The sequence below is a fragment of the Hippopotamus amphibius genome, chromosome 6 (genome assembly GCF_030028045.1).
Source record: "Hippopotamus amphibius kiboko isolate mHipAmp2 chromosome 6, mHipAmp2.hap2, whole genome shotgun sequence".
In the NCBI taxonomy this organism is placed as follows: Eukaryota; Metazoa; Chordata; class Mammalia; order Artiodactyla; family Hippopotamidae; genus Hippopotamus; species Hippopotamus amphibius.
In genome coordinates, this window is record NC_080191.1 from 156,643,903 (window position 1) to 156,665,092 (window position 21,190).

Sequence of the window (21,190 nt, forward strand, 5' to 3'; positions counted from 1 at the left end):
TAGAGCATTAGGAGAGCAGCAGTATGATGGCACCTTGAAGTCTTGCACCTTTAGATGCTTTCTCAGAACAATCTGTGGTTATTTAATCCTAACCCCAAGTATGAAGAGCCATATCCCTAAGGGGAGAATTTAGGGGGCAGATTTGCTTATGTCAGAACACGGCAATGCTCAATCCATGAACTTTGCTTTTGCTATGTTGGTTTTCCTTTCAGTTCCTGTAGCTTTTGATAAATATTTGTTGAATGTTAAAACACTTGCTATCCTTCCAGTTAATCCAGATTTGAGACTTTTGACTTATTTCTGGACTTTCTCCTCTCCTTCCCATCTCATTCAAATCCCTCCCAATTCCTATAGCTGCTTCCTTTGTAAAAGGTCTTGAGTTTCTTAGTACCCAGTTCTATCACTAAGTGTTCTCAGTGTGTTATGCATGCTTATAAGTAATGAGAAGAAAATACAAAATGAAGACTTTCATTAGTATAGATGACAGAATGGTGGACAACTATTTTCCTTTATTTAAAAAATCTTGATATTATGAAAATTTTACATAGTAAATAGTAATTTTAAAATAATAATCACTGAAATTATATTAATACTATTTCTATAAAACAAATAGTTTAAATCAGACTGTCTGACACCTAGCTGATGCTGTTTACCTGGGATAAAGAAAATAAAGCAATCCTACCATAAATGGCAAATCATTTGCTGCAAGAGTGCTCTAGAGAATCAAAGTTTGGATAAATGAGATTTCACTTTATGTTTAGGTACCCTAAGTTTCTGAACTAAGAATTAGAAGGTAAATCCTTGGTAATATCTAGCACAACTCCTTCCCCCACCACCTGCTACAGTCTCTCTTTTACATACTGAAAAGGGTGGTGGTATGGACTCAATAGTGCCCCACCCCCCCAAATTTGTATGTTGAGGCCCTAACTGCCAGCACCTCAGAATGTGGTTGTATTTGGAGACAGGGCCATTAAATAAGTTATTAAGTTAAAATGAAGCCATTAGAGTGGGTTCTTATCCAATCTGACTGGTATCCTTATAAGAAGAGCAGATTGAAAGGAGATAGGATTAAAATGGCGGAGTAGGAGGACCTGCGCTCACTCCCTCTTGCAAGAGCACCAGAATTACAACTAAATGCTGAACAATCATCGTCAGAAAGACACTGGAACTCACTAAAAAAGACACCCCACATCCAGAGACAAAGGAGAAGCCGCAATGAGATGGTAGGAGGGGCACAATCGCGTTAAAATCAAATCCCATAAATGCTGGGTGGGTGTCTCACAAACTGGAGAACAGTTATACTACAGAAGTCCACCCACTAAAGGGAGGGTTCTGAGCCCCATGTCAGGCTTCCCAACCTGGGAGTCCAGCAACGGGAGGAGGAATCCCCAGAGAATCAGACTTTGAAAGCCAGTGGGATTTGATTGCAGGACCTCTACAGGACTGGGGGAAACAGAGACTCCACTCTTGAAGGGCACACAAAAAAGTGTGCTCACCAGGACCCAGGGGGAAAGGGCAGTGACCCCATAGGATCCTGAACCAGACCTACCTGCTGGTGTTGGAGGGTTGTCTGCAGAGATGGGGGTAGCTGTGGCTCACCGAGGAGACAGGGGCGCTGACAGCAGGGGTTCTGGGATGTGCTCATTGGCATGAACCCTCCCAGAGTCCACCATTAGTTCCACCAAAGAGCCTGTAAGCTCCAGTGCTAACTAGCCTCAGGCCAGACAACCAACAAGGTGTGAATACAGCCCCATCCATTAGCAGACAAGCAGATTAAAGTTTTACTGAGCTCTGCCCACCCAGCCCTACCCACCATCAGCCCTTCCCATCAGGAAGCACCCACGAGCCTCCTAGATAGCTTCCTCCACAAGAGGGCAGACAGCAGTATCAAGCCTTATCAGCAGTATTTCGTCTTGTGGAACTGAAAACCACAGCCACAGAAAGATAGAGAAAATGAAAAAGCAGAGGACTTTGTACCGGATGGAAGGACAGGACAAAACCCCAGAAAAACAACTAAATGAAGAGGAGATAGGCACCCTTTCCAAAAATGAATTCAGAATAATGATGGTGAAGATGATCCAGGACTTTGAAAAAAGATTGGCTACAAAGATCAAAAAGTTTACCAAAGACCTAGAAGAAGTAAAGAGCAAACAAACAGAGATATGCAACACAATAGCTGAAATGAAAAATACACTAGAAGGAACCAATAGCAGATTAACTGAGGCAGAAGGGCGAATAAGTGACCTGAAAGACAGAATGGTGAAAATCACTGATGCAGAAAAGAATAAGGAAAAAAGAGTGAAAAGAACTGAGGACAGGCTAAGATACCTCTGGAACAATGTTAAACACACCAACATTCGCATTATAGGGGTCCCAGAAGGAGAAGAGAGAGAGAAAGGACCTGAGAAAATATTGGAAGAGAGTATAGTTGAAAACTTCCCTAACATGGGAAAGGAAATAGCCACCTAAGTCCAGGAAATGCAGAGAGTCCCAGGCAGGATAAACCCAAAGAGAAACACACCAAGACATACAGTAGTCAAACTGACAAAAATTAAAGACAGAGAAATGTTATTAAAAGCAACAAGGGAAAAATGACAAATAACATACAAGGGAACTCCCATAAGGGTAACAGCTGATTTCTCAGCAGAAACTCTGCAAGCCAGAAAGGAGTGGCAAGATATATTTAAAGTGATGACAGGGAAGAACCTACAACCAAGAATACTCTACCCAGCAAGGATCTCATTCAGATTCGATGGAGAAATCAAAAGCTTTACAGACAAGCAACAGCTAAGAGAATTCAGCACCACCAAACCAGCCCTACAACAAATGCTAAAGGAACTTCTCTAAGTGGGAAACATAAGAGAAGAAAAGGACCTACAAAAACAAAAACAAAAACAAAACAATTAAGAAAATGGTAATAGGAACATACATATTGATAATTACCTTGAATGTAAATGGCCTAAATGCACCAACCAAAAGACACAGACTGGCTGAATGGATACAACAACAAGAACCATATATATACTGTCTACAAGACTCCCACTTCAGACCTAGGCACACATACAGACAGAAAGTGAGGGGATGGAAAAAGATATTCCATGCAAATGAAAATCAAAAGAAAGCTGGAGTAGCAATAGTCACATCAGATAAAATAGACTCTAAAATAAAAAATGTTACAAGAGACAAGAAAGGACATTACGTAAAGATCAAGGAATCCATCCAAATAGAGGAGATAACAATTATAAATATATATGCACCCAATATAGGAGCACCTCAATACATAAGGCAAATGCTAACAACTATGAAAGAGGAAATGCAAGGCAGAAATAGAGACACAGATGTAGAGAACAAACACATGGACACCAAGTGGGGAAAGCAGGGAGGGTTGGGGGGGGATGAACTGGGAGATTGGGATACCAAATTGTACACTCTAAATATATGCTATTTATTGTCTGTTAACTGTATCTCAATAAAAGTTCTAAAAAATAAAAAAAGAGGAGATTGAGACATACATAGGCATAGCAGGGTTGTGGGTTCATAGAGGAAAGACCATATGAGGACACAGCAACAAGATGACCATCTGCAAACCAAGGAAAGAGGTCTCAGAAGAAGCCAATCCTGCTGACACCTTGATCTTGGACTTCTAGCTTCCAGAACTGTGAGAAAATAAATTTTTGTTGTTTAAGCTACCCAGTCTGTGGTATTTTATTGTGGTAGCCCTAGCAAACCAATGCAAACTAAAACTCTGGCCTTTGTTTAAACTTCTCCAGTGATAGAAAACTTCTGACTTCTCTAAGCCACTCAATTTTATATTTGGCCTATATTAATTATTTTATCGATCTTCCTAATATTGAGCTAAAATTTTCTGTCTTATCATTTCTCTAATTCTGACCTCTAGAGTCATGTCAAATCTGTTTTTTATTTTTATTTTTACACATTATGTTTCTCAAATATCTGAAGACAATTATTTCCCTAATATGACCTGTTTTTTCAGAAACATTTCCTACCTCTAGTTTCTTTCACCATCTTAATGTGCTGTTGTTTTCGAGCCCTGTCTTTATGATGATCATAATCTTTTCCATCTTATGAATATTCCTTTTGAGGACACATTGAAAAAGTTTCCAGGTGGGATATTTTGATCACTGATGTGCCAAACAGGCCTATTTCTTTTAGGGAGGATAAAATTTATGGTGAAACAGGGAACCAGCAATTTGAATCGCCTTTTTCCCCATAGATGTATGAAAGAGAGGAGTAATCACACATTTAAAGTAGAAACATGGAGAATTAGCACCACCATTTCTCCTTACTACAGGCAAAACTATCATTGTGTGCTTGTAGACAGAAACCTACTTTTCTCTACCATATGTAGTTTGAATTTAAATTGTATAAGGACAATTAGTATATTTGGTGATGTATTTAATATTAAAACTAATGTTTTTTTAAAAACTTAAAATTGTGTATAATTTTAGAAGTAATTCTAATAACCATAATATTAATTTGGCTTTTTTGGTCATTTTTGAGGATTTCCTCACTTTAAAATATTTATTTATTTACTTATTATTGAAGCATAATTGTCCTATAACACTGTTTGTTTCAGTGTACAACATAGTGATTGAATATTTCTATATGTTACAAAATGATCACCACGGTAATTCTAGTTAGCATACGAAGTTATTATAACATTATTGACTATATTCCCCATGCTATGCATTTCATCCCTGTGACTCATTTATTTTATAACTGGAAGTTTGTACCTCTTAATCTTCTTCACCCATTTCACTCCTCCCCCACCCTTCTCCCCTCTGGCAATCACCTGTTTGTTCACTGTATCTATGAATCTGTTTCTGTTTTCAATAAATATTTATTGAATATCTATCATATGGAAGGGTTAGTCAGGAAAAAGTTTAGAAAGCACTTGTATCTGTGTGACTAGTCAACAATTCAGTCAAATTGTTGAGCATGTTACATTTATAGTGTTTGCCGCTCCTTTAACAAATGGTAACACAATAGTGTATTTTAAAATCAGCCCCCCATGGCCGGGCGTTCAGCATTGTCCCAGAAGGTGCCAGGAGTATGAAAAGAAAATGGGAAAGATGGCCAGACACATGCCCCAGTAATAATTAAGAAAGAGTGCTTTAGAGGAGTAGGCGTTGTAAATTCACCCCATACTAAAAGGAGGAACAATTCCAATATCAGACTTCTAATATGGTATCAACTTTGCTTGACTAGTCCAGGAGTGAGATGGTGATCTGACCCTATAGATCAAAAGCCTTTAGTAACTATAGCTTCAGAAGCAGGCATGGATATTTCTGATAATAATAAGAATGGCAATAAAAGTAACAACAGCAGCAGCAGTAATAGCAATTACAGCAGTGATACTAATAGTTATATGGAAATTTATCACGCTCTAGCCACTGTTTTAAGTACTATATATGTATCAACTTATTATCCTCAAATTCATTTACTCACTTGATAAACATTTATGAAATGCCTACTATATGCAAGGTGCTGTGAACAAAATACACAAAAGCCTCTGTCCATAAGCTTATTTTAGTGAAGAAAGATTTTTTTGCCTTTATTAAATCAAGGAGCCAGAATAGGTTCCAGTGAGAAAGCAAGATTTAAGTAAAGACTTGAAGGAGAAGACATGTTAGCAGGCAGGTCTCTACAGGGGAAGGATTCCAGGCCTTGGGAAGAGCTAGAGCAAAGACCTAAGTGCGGGAGTGTGCCTTTTGTGGTGGAGGAAGAGGAGGAGATCGGCATGGCTGAAGCTGCCTGAGTGACTGAGGGGAAAATGGGAGGGGCTGTCAGCAGAGCATAACAGGGTGGAGTGGCATGGAGGACCTTGTAAAGCCATCGCGAAAACTTGAACTTTTACTCTGAATTAAATGTGAAGTCTTTACATGACTTTGATCAGAATAGTGATTTGATCTGACCAAATATGAAATGGATCACTCTTAGGAGTCATGTTGAGAATAGATTTGTGAAGTAAGAAGACTGATTTGGAGACTTTTGAGACAGTGGTGACAAGGACAAGGGTGACAGTCATGGAGGTAATGAGAAGTGGTCAAATTCTAAATTTATGTTGAAGGAACAAAGAAGTCAACTTATCTAAGGTTACAAGGCTAATAAATGACTGGATTGGGAATTGAACCCAGGCAGTACCGATTCAAAGATAATTCTGATACACAGAATAACCTGACCATTAAAAAGAGGTGGTGAGAAGATAGGCATCAACTCAATGAAAGGCAGAACCTTCTGATAATTATGCCTGTATGGCAGTGATTTTCTATGCTTAGAGGGGTTTAAGTCTAAACTAGAAAGATATTTGTCTTTCATAGTAGAAGAGTGAGGCAGTTTCATGCACTGGAGTGGGGTGGGGGGAGTCATAAAATTATTTTTAGTCTCTTTCTAAGTAAGATTCTATAATCCAAATGCAGAACGATACAGTTTATACTGTTTGTCAGAAGTTGAAAACTCTAATTAATAATTACTACTATTTTGAAAACCATTTTCTTGCCTTCATCTCTTATACTAAGGTAGAAACAATGCTTGGTTTGGCCTCTGTCCTTAAAGAAAGGATGAAAACTTGATATATCTGATACATCTCTGTTGTGACTCAAAATGAACCCATGAAATTGCCCTTTTAAATGCAAATTTGAAACATCTGCATATTTGCGGTGCCAATGCTGCTATCAGAGTTTGGAGGATATAAATTCATAAAATAGTAGATGATAGTCTCAGATTAGGATTCTCCAAAATCACTGCATAAAACCCTTCAGTATTCCTCTGGGGGTCTTTGCTAATAGTTCATATATTCCAGGTGCTGTACCCTGAATGTGTGTGTTGATGGTATACCACTAGAGTATTATATTTGTGTTTCTGTTTATGAAATAGACACAGCTCTTTTCCTCTTGTAGTTGTGGGTTGATGCACTAGGAGGTAATCCAAAGATATTACTTCATCTAAATGTTTTTAAATGTTCTTTAACATAGTATCAAAGTGTTCTGAAGAAACTCCTACCAGATGTGGCATGTCCCACTGCAAGCAACATATAACAAGTCTATAGAATCTACCAACTACTCCCAGCACATTCAGTGGGATAGGAAACGTGGAAATGTGGGAGAAACTTTCTGGAATATTTCTAATTGTACTAAGAAAAGATAGGAGAGAATAGATGAATGCATGATGTTTGGTGGAATGGGGAGAGGAGGAAGCAAAATGAGGTTGAAGTAGATCCTGGCAATTGACAAAGAAATGCCAGGGCCCGTATTTTAGATGAAAGTTTCTTGAAATTCAGCCTGTCTCTGAAGGTGGAAAACTGTAGGTTGGTATGCTTTACCTGAATTTGGGTATATCTGGAATCCTATTGGTTAGTCTTCTCAAAGAAGGAAAACTGAACCCCAAAAGAAGAAAAAAATACCCCTTCCCCACTAGGTATGGAATAGAATCTTGGATAATGTCCCTGCTGGACTTGACTCTGCTCTTAAAAATATGAAAAATAAACCTGGTTCTTCTTTACGCTGGTCGTGGTGGTGGTGGTTGTCGGATGTGTGTGTGTGTGTGTGTGTGTGTGTGTGTGTGTGTACTTTCATCATGCAGATGTTCTAAGATATAACAGAGACAGCCATTAGTTACATGAGGCAATTTACCAGCCTACTATAGAGCATAAGTTCAGATCTTAATGGTGACTTCTTGTCATTTGGGACTGTTTGAATGGCATATCAAAGGAAGAGAATCTCAAATAAGTTGTCTAAATTTAGTAAAGAAACCTCTTCTCCCTGGTGGTTTTGCTTTATATTTCTTTTGGAGCACCATAGACATAATAGATAGCATTAAGAAATTCGGGCCTGATACTGTACTTTGTGAAAAGCTGTGACTTTCTTTTCAGGTTTTGTTTGATACTAGCAACTGATGTCTGAACCATGAAACAAGACCATATCGATCTTGCAATGTAAAATTGCACTCCCACTTGGACTCTTGCTGTTTAATTCATAGTACAATTTTAATGAATTCTTTTTTTTCTTTTTTGTTTTCTTCATGTGTAGCATGCAACTTACATACTCTATTAGATTTTTAGGTCAACTTTTATAATTCCCCAAAGTTAATTGTGGAAAAGTCTTGCTTTGTAAGTGTGTACATGTAGGGAACTAGCACCCCCTAGTGTATTAAATGCCCCCAAAGATTTGATTTGACATTTAATAAGCTAATAACAACAAACAGGAATGTGTCCCAATGGACAGGTTATTTGTTAACTTTTATCACTACCATTATGGCATAATTTGTTTAGGCACAGAGCAAGCATGTTTTTAAGTTAATAAAAATCAAACAGACTAAAAGGATGGAAGTCACCTTTTAAATATTGAAACTAAAGTTAGATAACCATTGTTGGCTATTTCAACTGTTGGTGATATTTCAAGGCTGTAAAATAAAACAGTAATCTGTGGTCATGCTGCTAATTTTCCAAATTCTCTTTCTTTTGGAAAATTTCAGCAACATAATTGTTTATGGAAGACTATAAAACTGAAAGTGTCTAGGATTTCTCTTCTTTTGGTGACTGTTATACTGTGTGTTGCTTAATGAAACTGTAAACTGAAAATTATAGCTTCATTCCAGAGAGTGAGAGGACTTATTCCAACAGATGGCATCAAAACACCGGTCTAAACTGTATGATCGCTGATTGTTAATTGCATCTGTAAAACAATCCTTTTAAACAGAGTAATGCATTTTATCATACAGATTATAGTTCTACGCTTTTTGGTATTTCAATGTGTGTTAACATTTTCTGCTCCAATGTGAGATTTAGTGCTTGCATAATTATCAGATTAAACAACAGAACAACAGTGACTCAATCATTTTTAAGAACTGTGCATAAGGAAGACGGAGAACCATGAATCACATTTTTTTTTAGGACATGCTATTTGAGAAATGTTTGGGTTCTTATTTCATTATATAAAAACAGGAAGAATGGGCTGGATCTCACCCTCATCAAATTAAAATAGTGGAAACTTATAAAAAGATCTTAAATATATGGTAAACATATACTGTATTTTTAAATATATCTCAGTGTAGAAGAAAATATGTTTAATCTACATGGATGTTTTGAATGAAAAGGAAATATATGAGGCACATAATAAGAAAGGACTATTCTCTGAAAGATTTAGAGATTAAGGCACACAGCTTCCTTTTAGAAACGGTTGTAGTGAAATCCTACATAGGAGCAGAGGGGTGGGTTTGACAACATCATGAATATCTTCTCGGTAAGATTCTTCTGTTATAGATGGCATGGGGAAGATGGAATATGAAGACTTGGTTCTTTTGTTAGTTCTTCAGCTAGGTGATTTGGAAATTAGAGCCTGAGTTTAGAGATGTGGAGAGAATAATTTAACATTCATGTTGTTGTAAGGCAGTTTTTTGGTTTGTGGGTCTCACGTGTGATTCTCTTTACATCTAATGTATTAAGTGTTAACAGAATTAATGGCCTGCCAAACTCTTTCTGTTTTGATTTCTTGTGTAAACGACTGGGAAGGGACTATCAGGGTAAACTTGCTTGTTGAACTGGAAATATGCACTTAGTAAATCGATTTGTAATGATTCCACTTCTGAGTTTTCAGATATCTTTATCTGATATGTAAGTGCCACTAAGATAATGCCTGATAAGTGACCCTTCCTAAGTGAAGTATTATCAACAATATAGATTCTAGATAGAAAACATCAAAACCAAGAATATGAATGTAACCACAAAGGATTTCTTAGCAGCAAAAAACCATGTATTTAAAAATCTACAATAAACCTTTGCCCAGAGCCCACTTTTTGTTTTAATTTTTAAAAGAATTCTGACAAACAAGTATTTCTGATTTTTAGCCACAACAGATTACAAAGGCAAGTTACTAGTGGCAAGCACATGGAGTGACTTCCAATGCTGCACTCTGAAGAAAGAGTTTGAAAACTATTAACAAATCAGAGAAATATTGATATTAATTACCAAGGGGAAAATAAGACCTTGGAATATCCCAGCAGACACCACCTCAATGGAGTGATCAAGGTTAACATCGCCAGTAAAAAGATACATTGCATCTTGAACCCCGAATGTACCAAAGAAAGGGCACACCCTTACTTCAGTGGTATCTTTGTCAAAAATGTATAGTCTCAATATAATCATTGGAAAAGTCAGACACATTTAAAGACGTTCTACAAAATAGCTGATCAGGCCTCACTGAAAGTGATAAGATCATGGTAGACAAGCACAGACTGAAGATATGCCACAGATTGGAGGAGACTAAGGACACACAAAAAAATTTAACTCAGTGTGAGAATCTGGATTGGATCCTGGAACTTTTAATTAGGTCTAAAATTATTTTAGGATAAAAAAATTCTTAATCCTATACATCTCAAAGTATACAGTAGTTGAGGCCACTTAATATAAGGGCAGAAAACCTGAGTCATATAAAATAGGGAAGGTGGGAACATACAGCTGATCGGGGGAGGGAGGGGATATGGAGATATATGTATAAATACAGCTGATTCACTTTGTTGCAAGCAAAAATTGGCACAACAGTGTAAAGCAATTATATTCCAATAAAGAGCTTAAAAATTAATAAAATACAATAAAATAAAAAGTAAAAAATTATTGATATTCAATATGATGAGTGCAAGGAAGGGTTATTTTCATTGTCGTTTGTTTACTGTAAATCCAAAAGCATATAATACAGTTTAGAAACATTTATATTAAAATTTTTAATATAAAAAGTTTTGAAACTGTAAATGAATAAATTTCAATTATTTGGGAAATCTACTTTTTGGAAAATTTTATTCATTAATAATGTTGTATAATGAACCATTATTCTGCTTTAAGAGTTTTCCTACCCGTGCCAGACACTAGAATTCTTCCCCAGTCCTCTACCCAAAGATAGGTAAGGTGTTATATATCTTGTAGCAACTATATGGCTATGTGATGCTATCCAGGTCTTAATTTGAACCTGTAGTTTAACTAAATTTGAAAGCTAAGCAATAAGTTAAATGAGTTCCTACATACCTTGACCTTGATACTGTGTGGAAATTGGAAATTCAAGTGATTTCCTTCAAGGCTTATCTCTGATCTCTGCTTTACAAACAGAAGTGGGAGATTTGAGTATTTATAAAACAGTTAGTGTTAAACAATTCATAGTTCTAACCCCTAAATCCATCTACTAACATTCTCTTGTTTTTCAATATAGAGTGACAGAGTTTTCACCAAAATCCATGTAAGATGGCCCTGAATAGAACAAACGAAAGGAAGTGCCACTGTTCTGGGCAACTTAATAATTAGTAGAATCATGCTTTTTTCATGCTTTTTCTTAGCCTGTCATTTAGCAAATAAGCCTGAATTTCTCTCATGTATACCATTGCACTTAATTGTGTGAGAAGCTTGTAACAAGTATTTGTTGAACGCCCACCGTGTTTTCAGTTTGGGTGAGATGCTATAGGATTCAGAAGTATGCTCTAGTTCTGTTTCTTATAAGAAACTCTGTAAAGACCTCATGGGGTTTACAAGATTAAGGAACATGTACAGTTGGATATCAACAAGATTGTATTCAATTAGTGTTTATACCAGTGGTTTCCAACCTTATTGAGATCAAAGATTCTTTTTTATTGTCAGATATTTCACAAATTCTGACAATTGATCCATGTTTAGTACTTGGGATTAGAAAAAACATAATGGCAGAAAACAAATGTGAGTTATTTCAAATTAATTATATTTTATTAGTCACAATAGTATCTACTTATTTTGGAAAAAATGGTAGCAAGTACTTGTGAGTTGCGTGTAATTTAGTATATGCTTTGGTACATGTAGCGATCCATAGCCCATGAATTCTCCCCCTGCCCATCCCATGGGTGCTTGTCCTCAGGCTGTGAGCCTCACTGCTGGAGCACAAACCCTGTAGGAATCCAACTGAGAAAGGCTGGCATTGTCAGGGAAATCATAAGAGGCCCCCTGATGGGGCTTAAGATGTGCCTCAGAGGTTAGGAAAAGCTGGAGTATGCCCAAGGGAAGTCATGGAGAAGCAGGAAAGACGTAGGCATATTGAGAGGCAATGAGGAGCAAAGGCTGGCCACAGGGAGGGCTGTGATGGGGAGTTAGAAAAACTAAAATGGCTTAAATGAAGCAGAGGGAGATTATGGAGATTCTTGAAATCAAGCACAGGAGCTACAAACTTCCATTAAGACAAAGCACTGGACCAGGACTCAAAGGAATGGGTTGTAATCCTGGCTCTACAATTACTAACCTTAGGTAACTTATATTTTGGAGCCTCAATTTTCATCATTAGTATGACTGAGATAATAATACCTACCACTCAGAGAAGAGAGCATCTGTGAAATTTCCTAGTGGGCTTTCACTCTATTTTGGTTGCATCTGAAATAGGGAACTATCTAAGATTATTGAGCAGGGAATCAGCATGGTGAAAGTGATATATTAAAGAAGATTAGTTTGGCAGCTATGTGCATGTTGGATTAGAGTCAGGGAAGCCAGTGAGAAAACTGTCCCAGTGATCCAGACTCAAAGACCGTGAAAATAGGGACAAAGGAGGTTGAGATGAAAATTGATTGGATTTTTTGTTTGATAAGGTATCAGGGATGAAATGGATCAAAAATGATCTTGAGGTTTTAAATAGCTAGTGACTGGAGAAGAATGGCTGAAACACTGAAAAAGAAAAGGAAAATGAAGAAGAAGATGATGTGGAGAAAAAGAATGTTGGGTTTGGACATGGTGACTGGTATGTGAGAGCCAACAGTCAAGTAGAAATTGACTCTAAACTATTGGGAATATGCAGCTGGAGTGAAGGTTAAGTTTGTGCTAGAGCTGGCAAGGTGTGGGAGTCAGAACGCTAGTGGTGACAGCTGAGCTGTGACGTGGATGTGCCACTTATTAGAGACTACAAGCAGAAAACCAAGGATCTAGGATGAAGTCAGTGGACACTTTCTCTTGAGAAGCACTTCCAATGGCAGATCAGTTCATTACCCTGTAGCTAATACAAGATGGAATTGAGTTTTAATCATCTTATAGGGGTATTTAACTTTTAATTTTTTTGTTTTAAAATTCTGATGAGCCAAAGGTATATAAACACATTGTTTTTCCCTTCAAGGGAATGACTGATTGCTTGCTTATAGTACTCCTTCTAAGATGAGGTGTTGAAAGATTTTCATTTTGGGTCATTTCTTCCTGAGTTATGGCAGGGAAGTATGGCAACATTGTTGGAATTGCTGGCTGGCAAAGCCACTCACGACAGGCCTGTAACCAGTGGGGCTTCTCTGGCATTCAGAATTCTTCATGATCTGACTTTTCCCAGCCTTGTTGTGTAATACTGCCCAGCTCCTTCCAGCTGCATAAGTTGGGACCCCAAGTACACCAAGTCTTCTGCTAGCTCTGAGCTCTCGCTCTCCTTCAAGATCCAGTTCTAAATGCCTCCTCTTCTTTGAGCCCCTGTTGCTAATTCCCCAGTGATAAAGAATCCCATATTCACTGATGCTTCCACCTCTGTGACATACTCCTTCCAGCCCACATTGCATCGTCCTTGCTTGTTTACATCCTTGTCTCCCTCACATGGCTGTGAACTCCAGACAGCAGGGGATGTGTCTGCCTTGAGGGTATATCCTGGACAGTGCCTGACAGTATGCTTGCCAAATTGAGAAGAAGATGATGTTTTTCCTAGCAACATTTTAGTAAATCAAAAAGGAGGAAAAGCAGCATTGGGAAAAAGGGAAAGAAGAGTCCTCTGTCTTTAGTTGGAAATTGAACTAAGCAAAAAAAAAGTTGCTGGTGGCAATGGTAGGGTAATAGCTGTTTCTGTGGGTGGCCCAGGAGAAAGATACAGGAGGTTGTTGCAGAGTAAACATGAAAGTCTGACTTCCTATGGAGCTCTTAATCTCGAAACATTAGAAGCACTTGTTAAGGACATGACTCCTCTGTGGTGAGTTTTAGGTAATGTGGTGAATTTTAGGAGAATTATTCAGTCAGGGTGACCATGCTGTACAGCAGGTGGCAATAGGTTATAAGGCCCAGAGAGGAGCAGAGGGGAATTGAGGAGTGGATTGAAAGGAAGAATGTCCAGCCTGAGTGCAAAAACCAAATATTGGAGAACTTAAAACTTGAAAATGGGGTTGAGGAAAAGTAGAGGGGTTATTTTGGAAAGAGAAAATCCATCTCAGGCTTGATTAACCCAACCCCCAAATTATTAAATGAATAATAACCTATCACATTTGGTTAGAGCTATAGAGCCTTCAATTAACTAGAGGCTGAACATTTAAATTTGATTAAGTAAGGTGACTTCTAATAATACAGGCAATTAGCCTGTGGAATGTGCAGGTGGAGAATGAGAAGGAGGAAACAGTGCTGCATTTTGAAAGCTGGTTTAGTGGTTTTCAATATACTAATACTTTATGCTTTTAGAGAACTTTCAGTTTACAATACTCCTTAATTTTCATTATCTCATTCGAGCCTTGCATCCCCCTGTTGGGCAGGTAAAGCAAGCCATGCTCACACCTGGGTCTCCTCACTTCAAGTCTGGACTTTCTGTGTTCTTTCAACAGCCTCTGCTACCTCTCTGATGGAGGTAAAGATAGATCCAGTGTGTTTAGAGTTCTTAGCTGTCATTCAATTAATACATGAAAATGTGGTTTGACATAAGCTATCTTGTTTTATTTACTTTTGCAACTATTCCACACACCATGTGACACAGTGCTATGCGTGGTAAATATCCACTAATATTTGGGAAACAAATGAACTGCTGCATAGTTTCCCTAGGCATCCTAGTGTGTCTAGAAGGTACCTGAGAGGTAGCATGGTGGGGGACCAGAGGTGGTGAAGGTGGGCAGGGGAGAAAAATGGAAGGACAGGCCTATGATACTCCAGCCCCTTTAACCCCAGCAACTCCCTTTTCTTTGTCTTAGATCGTAAGTGTTAAGGGTTGAATTGTGTGTCCCCCTCACCCCCAATTCATATATTGAGGTTCTAACCTCCAGTACCTCAGAATATGAATGTATTTGGAGATAGTCTGTAAAGAGGTAATTAAGTTAAAATGAGGTAATAAGGTGGGCCCTAATCCAGTCTGACTGGTATGCTTGTAAGAAGAAATTTGTACACAGAGGAAAGACCATGTGAAGACACAAGGAGAAGACAGCCATCTGCAAGCCAAGGAGAAAGGCCTCAGAAGAAACCAACGCTACTGATGCCTTGATCTTCTACTTCTAGTCTCCAGAATTATGAGGAAATAAATTTCTGTCATTTATCCCACCCAGTCTGTGGTACTTTGTTGTGGCAGTCTGAGCAAATTAGTGCATTAAAATTCTGAGAGTTTAAGGGAGTTAAAGACAGAGAGACGGGGTTGGGGGGCGACATTCTTGAGAGTTATAAAGATTATTTTTCATGAGAGTCAGATAAATACTTCTTTTATCTTTAAATCACATAAAATACCAGTAAGTAGAGGACTATCTCTTTGAGGTGACCAAATCTATAGCTTCGTTGGGTAAATAGATCAAAACAGCTTCTAAATGTTATTTTCCAGCTCTAGAATATTAACAGTCACTTTAGCCACACATTGCATCTTGCAGCATAACTACCATTGTTCTTGAAAAAGAGTTAAACAGTTTCTAAACTGTATGTGGCACAAACTGATTCCATGGCTGCTGAGTTCTCCATCCTTTTGCACTGAACACTTCAAACTTTGAGCATCTTCTACAGTCCATGAAGAAAAAAACTCAAATCATTTCACAAAAGCATGAAAAGAAACACATACCCCCCTTTTTTTTTTTTTTTTTGCAGAATTTGAAACCTCTGGGGAAGAATTCTAGATTTTTTAATATTACTATTTGTTTCTAAATTATCTTGGTTTCCCTGGACCTGAGCAAATTGCTGAGAAAAGACAAACCAACTCCCCAACAAGTTTTAGGATACTGTGGTGAAACCATCATCAATTAAGGATGCATTTTGCAGGAGTATCATTGTGTGAAGAAAACTTTTACTGCTATTCACAAAAAGAAATCAGTGGGAAGGCATGAAATGAAATTGTTTCTAAAAGAGATATATATATAAAGCATTCATATTTGGGATCCATTGTTATTTCCCTTGATTCCAAGGCTGTGTCATTTGCAGAGGAAATGAGTGTCAGGTTTCTATTCTTCATGCCTGCTATGGTAACAATACTGAAACTGCTCTGAAGGACCCATATTTTGTATTCTCAAGTTCAAACCTAAATTTCAAAGAGATTTAAGTGGAATAAAATGTAAAATTTTATTACTTAGTTAAAAAAAGTAAAAAAAAAAAACTTAAAAAACCCCTCACAGGACAAGAATATATGCTTACTGACTTTCATAATAAACATTGTCTGTATGGTATTCTTTAAGAACATAAGTGGTTGAAGCCTTTTAAAAAGCGATCAGACAATTGTCTAATTAGGAAGTGGAGAAGAAAACTATTTGTTTTACTTACAGTCTAGAAAAATAATGCTTCACATGAAAGCATAACTTATTCTGAATGATCTGTTGTGTCAGTATCTGGCAAATTTTTTAAATGAAGCCAATTATGTGTAAATGTAAATACAGACTATCTATCATTGACCATTTTCTGGTGATGGAATCTGCAAACTGCTTCTCTCACGGGATCATCCTTCTAGGCTAAGATGTAAGCTGGTAACAACAACCAAAATGCATATTTGATTATCTCATTGGACCTCAGAATCCTGGCAGGCTCCTCCAATAGAGTCTGTTGTTTGTAAAAGGCCTATTGTTTGTAAAAGGTCATTGGTTAGATTGGCTTTAAGCCCAATATTATTTATTTATGTAAGTTTTGGAGCACATATGACCTGTCACCTTGAAGCATAGAGTTGGGCAATGAATGACAGAAGTCAACTGCTATGCAAAGGACAAAAATGGGGCACATCTTCTAGTATATGCTGGGAGCTGGCAGCCTTGCAGGAGTAGTTCTAAATTGTCGTTCCCAGCCCTTTTTTAAAGGCAGGGGTATTTTACAGTCTTGCACTTTCCGCCACAGATCACATTAGGTTTGCATAATCTAAGCTGCTTGTGAGTGAGACTGACTACAGTATCAGGACAAAATGCTGTAATGTACTCTTCATGAAGAGTCTAAAGCAAATTCCCAATTCCACACGAGTATGCAGTTCACCACTGTGAGTTCTAAATTGGCATCTCTTTTTGTTTTTCAGTTTCATGCAGTGTTCTTGAAATAATAAATATTCCCTAACCTTCTAAAAGTTTGGTTTCATACATTTGTTTGCAAATTGGCTCAGAATTCAGAGAATAATTTTTTCCTTTAAAATATGGTTACAAATATGTCAATAAAAGCCAGTGCTTATTAGAGCTAATATTGACAAAATATTGCAAGGCTTAAACTGTATTCTTCACTAATAAACCAAAACTAGAATAGAATAAAGCGCAATTAGAATTAGTTCCATATTTATCTTGGTCACTGGTGTCTAAGGAAAAGGTTTCATTAGAGAAAGATAAGGCAGAAAATTGGGACTTCTCAGTACTTGAAGGACTTTAAAAGGATGAATGCCTTAATGTCAAGCCCGATGATGGAGATGGTTTACCTTTCCTTAATACAGATGTATTGTTAACCATGCTCTAATGCTTATCAATATTGATTAGTGTGGTTCTTTGGGCTCACAATGGTGCATAAACAGAGGGCTTGAGAAAGTAGGAGGGAAAATGTTTCTGAAGAAATGAGCAAGGATTAAATATGTTGGAAAAAGAAAAGGGAGCTAAAGAGATATAAGTGTATATATGGAAAAAAATGACCAGGATAGAATTTATGACGCTTTCAAGGTTGAAATACAAGGAAAAATTATGTAACCTATCACCTCCTCGCCTGCAGGGAGAGAAAGGAAGAAGTGAGAAGGAGGCTTGGGGCTTGATGGCTCCCATTAGTATTTCTCTGGATGATAGAGCTTGGCCGCTACCTGGAATGGGCAAAGGAGCAGGCGGCAGCGAGGAAAAGGGGCAGGAGCTATGGGCCAGCTACATAAAGCGGGCATTTATAGCTCAAGGATGATAATAGGTGTTGTATATTATACCATTAGAGAACGGTATTTATGAGGTCATAGCCACTATAGTTTTGTGTTGTGTACTTACTGTCTTCCAGGCACTGTTTATAATGTTTATAAACATTATCTCATTTAACCCTGTTAATCCTCAACAAGAGATATAATTGCCACCATTTTCCAGATAAAGAAACAGAAGTGGCATAAAAGTAAAGTATCTTGTCCAAGAGAGCAGCTATTGACTGGTGGCCCTGAGACTTGAGCCCTGAGCTGGCTGCACTGAGCCAGGGCTCTGGTCTGGATAGAAGACATGAGGTCCCCTATCTCATCCATACTGAGGTACCATTCCACTAAAATATAAGAAAAAGTGTACACTTAGTACAGTGCTGAGTGCACTGTAACTATTTACTAAATATTGTGATTATCATCTACCTAAGTAAAATGTTGCTTGTTAAATACCAACACGGCCAACATTCGGTCTTGGTATTCACTCCTGACTTTGCTTCTTTCTACATTTCAGTAGTTTTTTTCCTTCCCTCCAGGCATCTCACCGTCATGTATTTCTATCTTCTTGGAAATCCGCTGATTTCCCTTTCATGTGTTTGCCTGCCTGCCAGCTCTGTGAGAGCAAGGGACTGTTCTGGTCCATAGTAGGCACTCGTTAAATATTTGGTAAATTGAATCATTTAATCCAACAACTGGATCATTTATTTTGGTAGTGGGGGGCAATAAAAAAATTTAGTTCCATGGACAAACATCTGTACTTTAATATACTACGATTTAAAAATTTGAATTAAAACTTCAGAAACATAGGGGATTTTTTGTCTAGAGGCTGTGACAACATATCCCATAATTTGCCATTAGGCTTTCCAATATAAATTGTGCATTTCCATGTCTACACTAAACTACCAACATGAACAATTTAAGCATTACTCTTCACCAGTTATATAAGATGCTTCATTTGAATTCTGTCACACATGTAGCACTATGCCTCCCTTCCTACATTTTTAAAAATTACATTTAGAAACAAGAGTGAATATTGTAACTATGCAAGTTGGTAATCATGTTTCTGAGATTTATAGTCTGCCTTCTTTGCTCTGGCTGTGTATCCATTCATGGGTGTAGAAAACAAGAATATTTTATTCTTGTTCTGATATGTCCTACTAATACATGTTTATGGAATAAAATTGCCATGGTTATTAAAAGAGTCTATGACATTTTCTAAAGAGTGTGGATATTGCCTGCACAGCCTGGCTGAATTCCAATTTGGGTAATTACATTCTGCTGTCTGGTTACCTTAGCGATCCGCTCTTTTGCTCTGTGGGTCCTCACGGTGGTTGAGCTCAGCTGAGATGTTCCTGTTTGCCATCCCTAGTTTCAAATAATAGGAGCTGAAGGGAATCTAGTCTTTGGAAATTCCTATTCCATCTATTTTGATAAACTTAAAATTCTGTACACATTCTGGGATGTGTAGTAAAGCCTGGCTTTCTAATCTGAATTTTCTTGATATAGAACGGGCAGTCTAATCAGGGAGAAAACGTGAACCTTGTTTTTGTTTTGTTTTGTTTTTCTGTTTTTGATCATATTTATTATTCCTATGGAAATTGGAGCAGTTTTCTAAGTCTGTTTAATCTCTCCCGTCTTTGAACCTTCACAGCAATTTACTAGAACTTCTGTTATTGTTCTTACAGTAGGCCTTGAGGTAAAGCTGCTTGTGGGCCTATCTTAGGCCCAGGATGAATGTTAAATTTCTAGACTATAAGGGCCTCTGTATTTTTTCATACTGATGGAAACTTTCACAGAATTACATGTTGTAGATGTTCAATAAATGATGGGTGAATAACATTCCATTTGGGTTGACGTTATTTACTATTAAAGACTGAGCCTATGTTTTGGACACTAGCAGGCAATTTATTATGCAACCTAATGGGATTGTTCCAATTGAAATATTTCAGTTCCTGGGCATTGGCATTACTATATCGTGGCAGGTTGCCCATAGAGACAGCTGCTTCCCTCCCTTGTATGCTCCCCACACCAATTTACTCTTAGAAAGCTTAAGGGTCCCAAGCCAGGATTATTATAAGATTATTATTGGGACTGCAATCACAGTTTGCTCTGTACTGGAAAATTCAATTTGTTCAGAAAGGGCAATTTAGAGCAGAGAGTTCTCAAACTTTGATCACTATACCAAAAAGAATGGAGGGTCTAGCTATAGCTGCCCCATCTCTTTGACCCAAGGACATTTTTTTTCTCCCACAGAAGAAGAAGCATGTTAAAATGCAAATACCTTAGAATGAGTTTACTATAGGGTTAAACTTGAATTGGCTTTAAGTTTTGAAATGTAAGTAATTCATAAATGTCAGTATTTTAAGGAATGAAATTCTTGGTACACATCCCTCCATACATCTCCACGTGTTCATATCTTCCTTCAGATTCAGGTTATTCTCAGGGACTTCTAAGGCCACTCTTCTACCCATTTAAGCCTCATCTTGGGGAATTACTCATCCTGTGCTTGGTATTTTAGTAACATCAAACTGCTGTTCATCCCCTGCACACAGTGGGGGTACTTATTTGTCCTGGAATGCCGTGTACTATCCCTTTCTGGCACACACTTATGCATCCTTAAAGACTCAGTCTCACCAGGAGTGAAAACCCTAGAGGCAGGATCAGGTCTCCCTCATCTGTGGTTCCCTAACATCTTGAGTATATTTTCGCTTTTACCCTTTGTTATAGAAATGATCTGGTTTTGTGTATGTCTTCCTTTACTCTTGGTGAAACGGAACTGAGATTCCTTAGACATTGCATGTACACAGCAGAACCACTTGCTGGGGATCCTCACTGTGGGGTAACTCTTCTCAGGACTCTAGTCTGCAAGGCAAAAGTAAATACAAAGGACAGTGAAAACGAGATGTAGCCAGAGCAGGAAAGCCCATGTTTACCTGTCTCCTTTTCCTCTCACTGTGTGTTAAATGCAGTTCAAGTATTTACTGTTTTGCTCTTATTTTTTTAAAGATGAATTTGTCTTATAGTTAATAAGAGCTTAATTGCCTTCTAGTTCATCTCGTAGGGACTTCTTTCTAAAAGATTAATCTGTAAACCTCAAATTCTAGCTTCTCTTTTAGAATTGCTATTTTCTGGGTGTTTTTGGGGCGGGG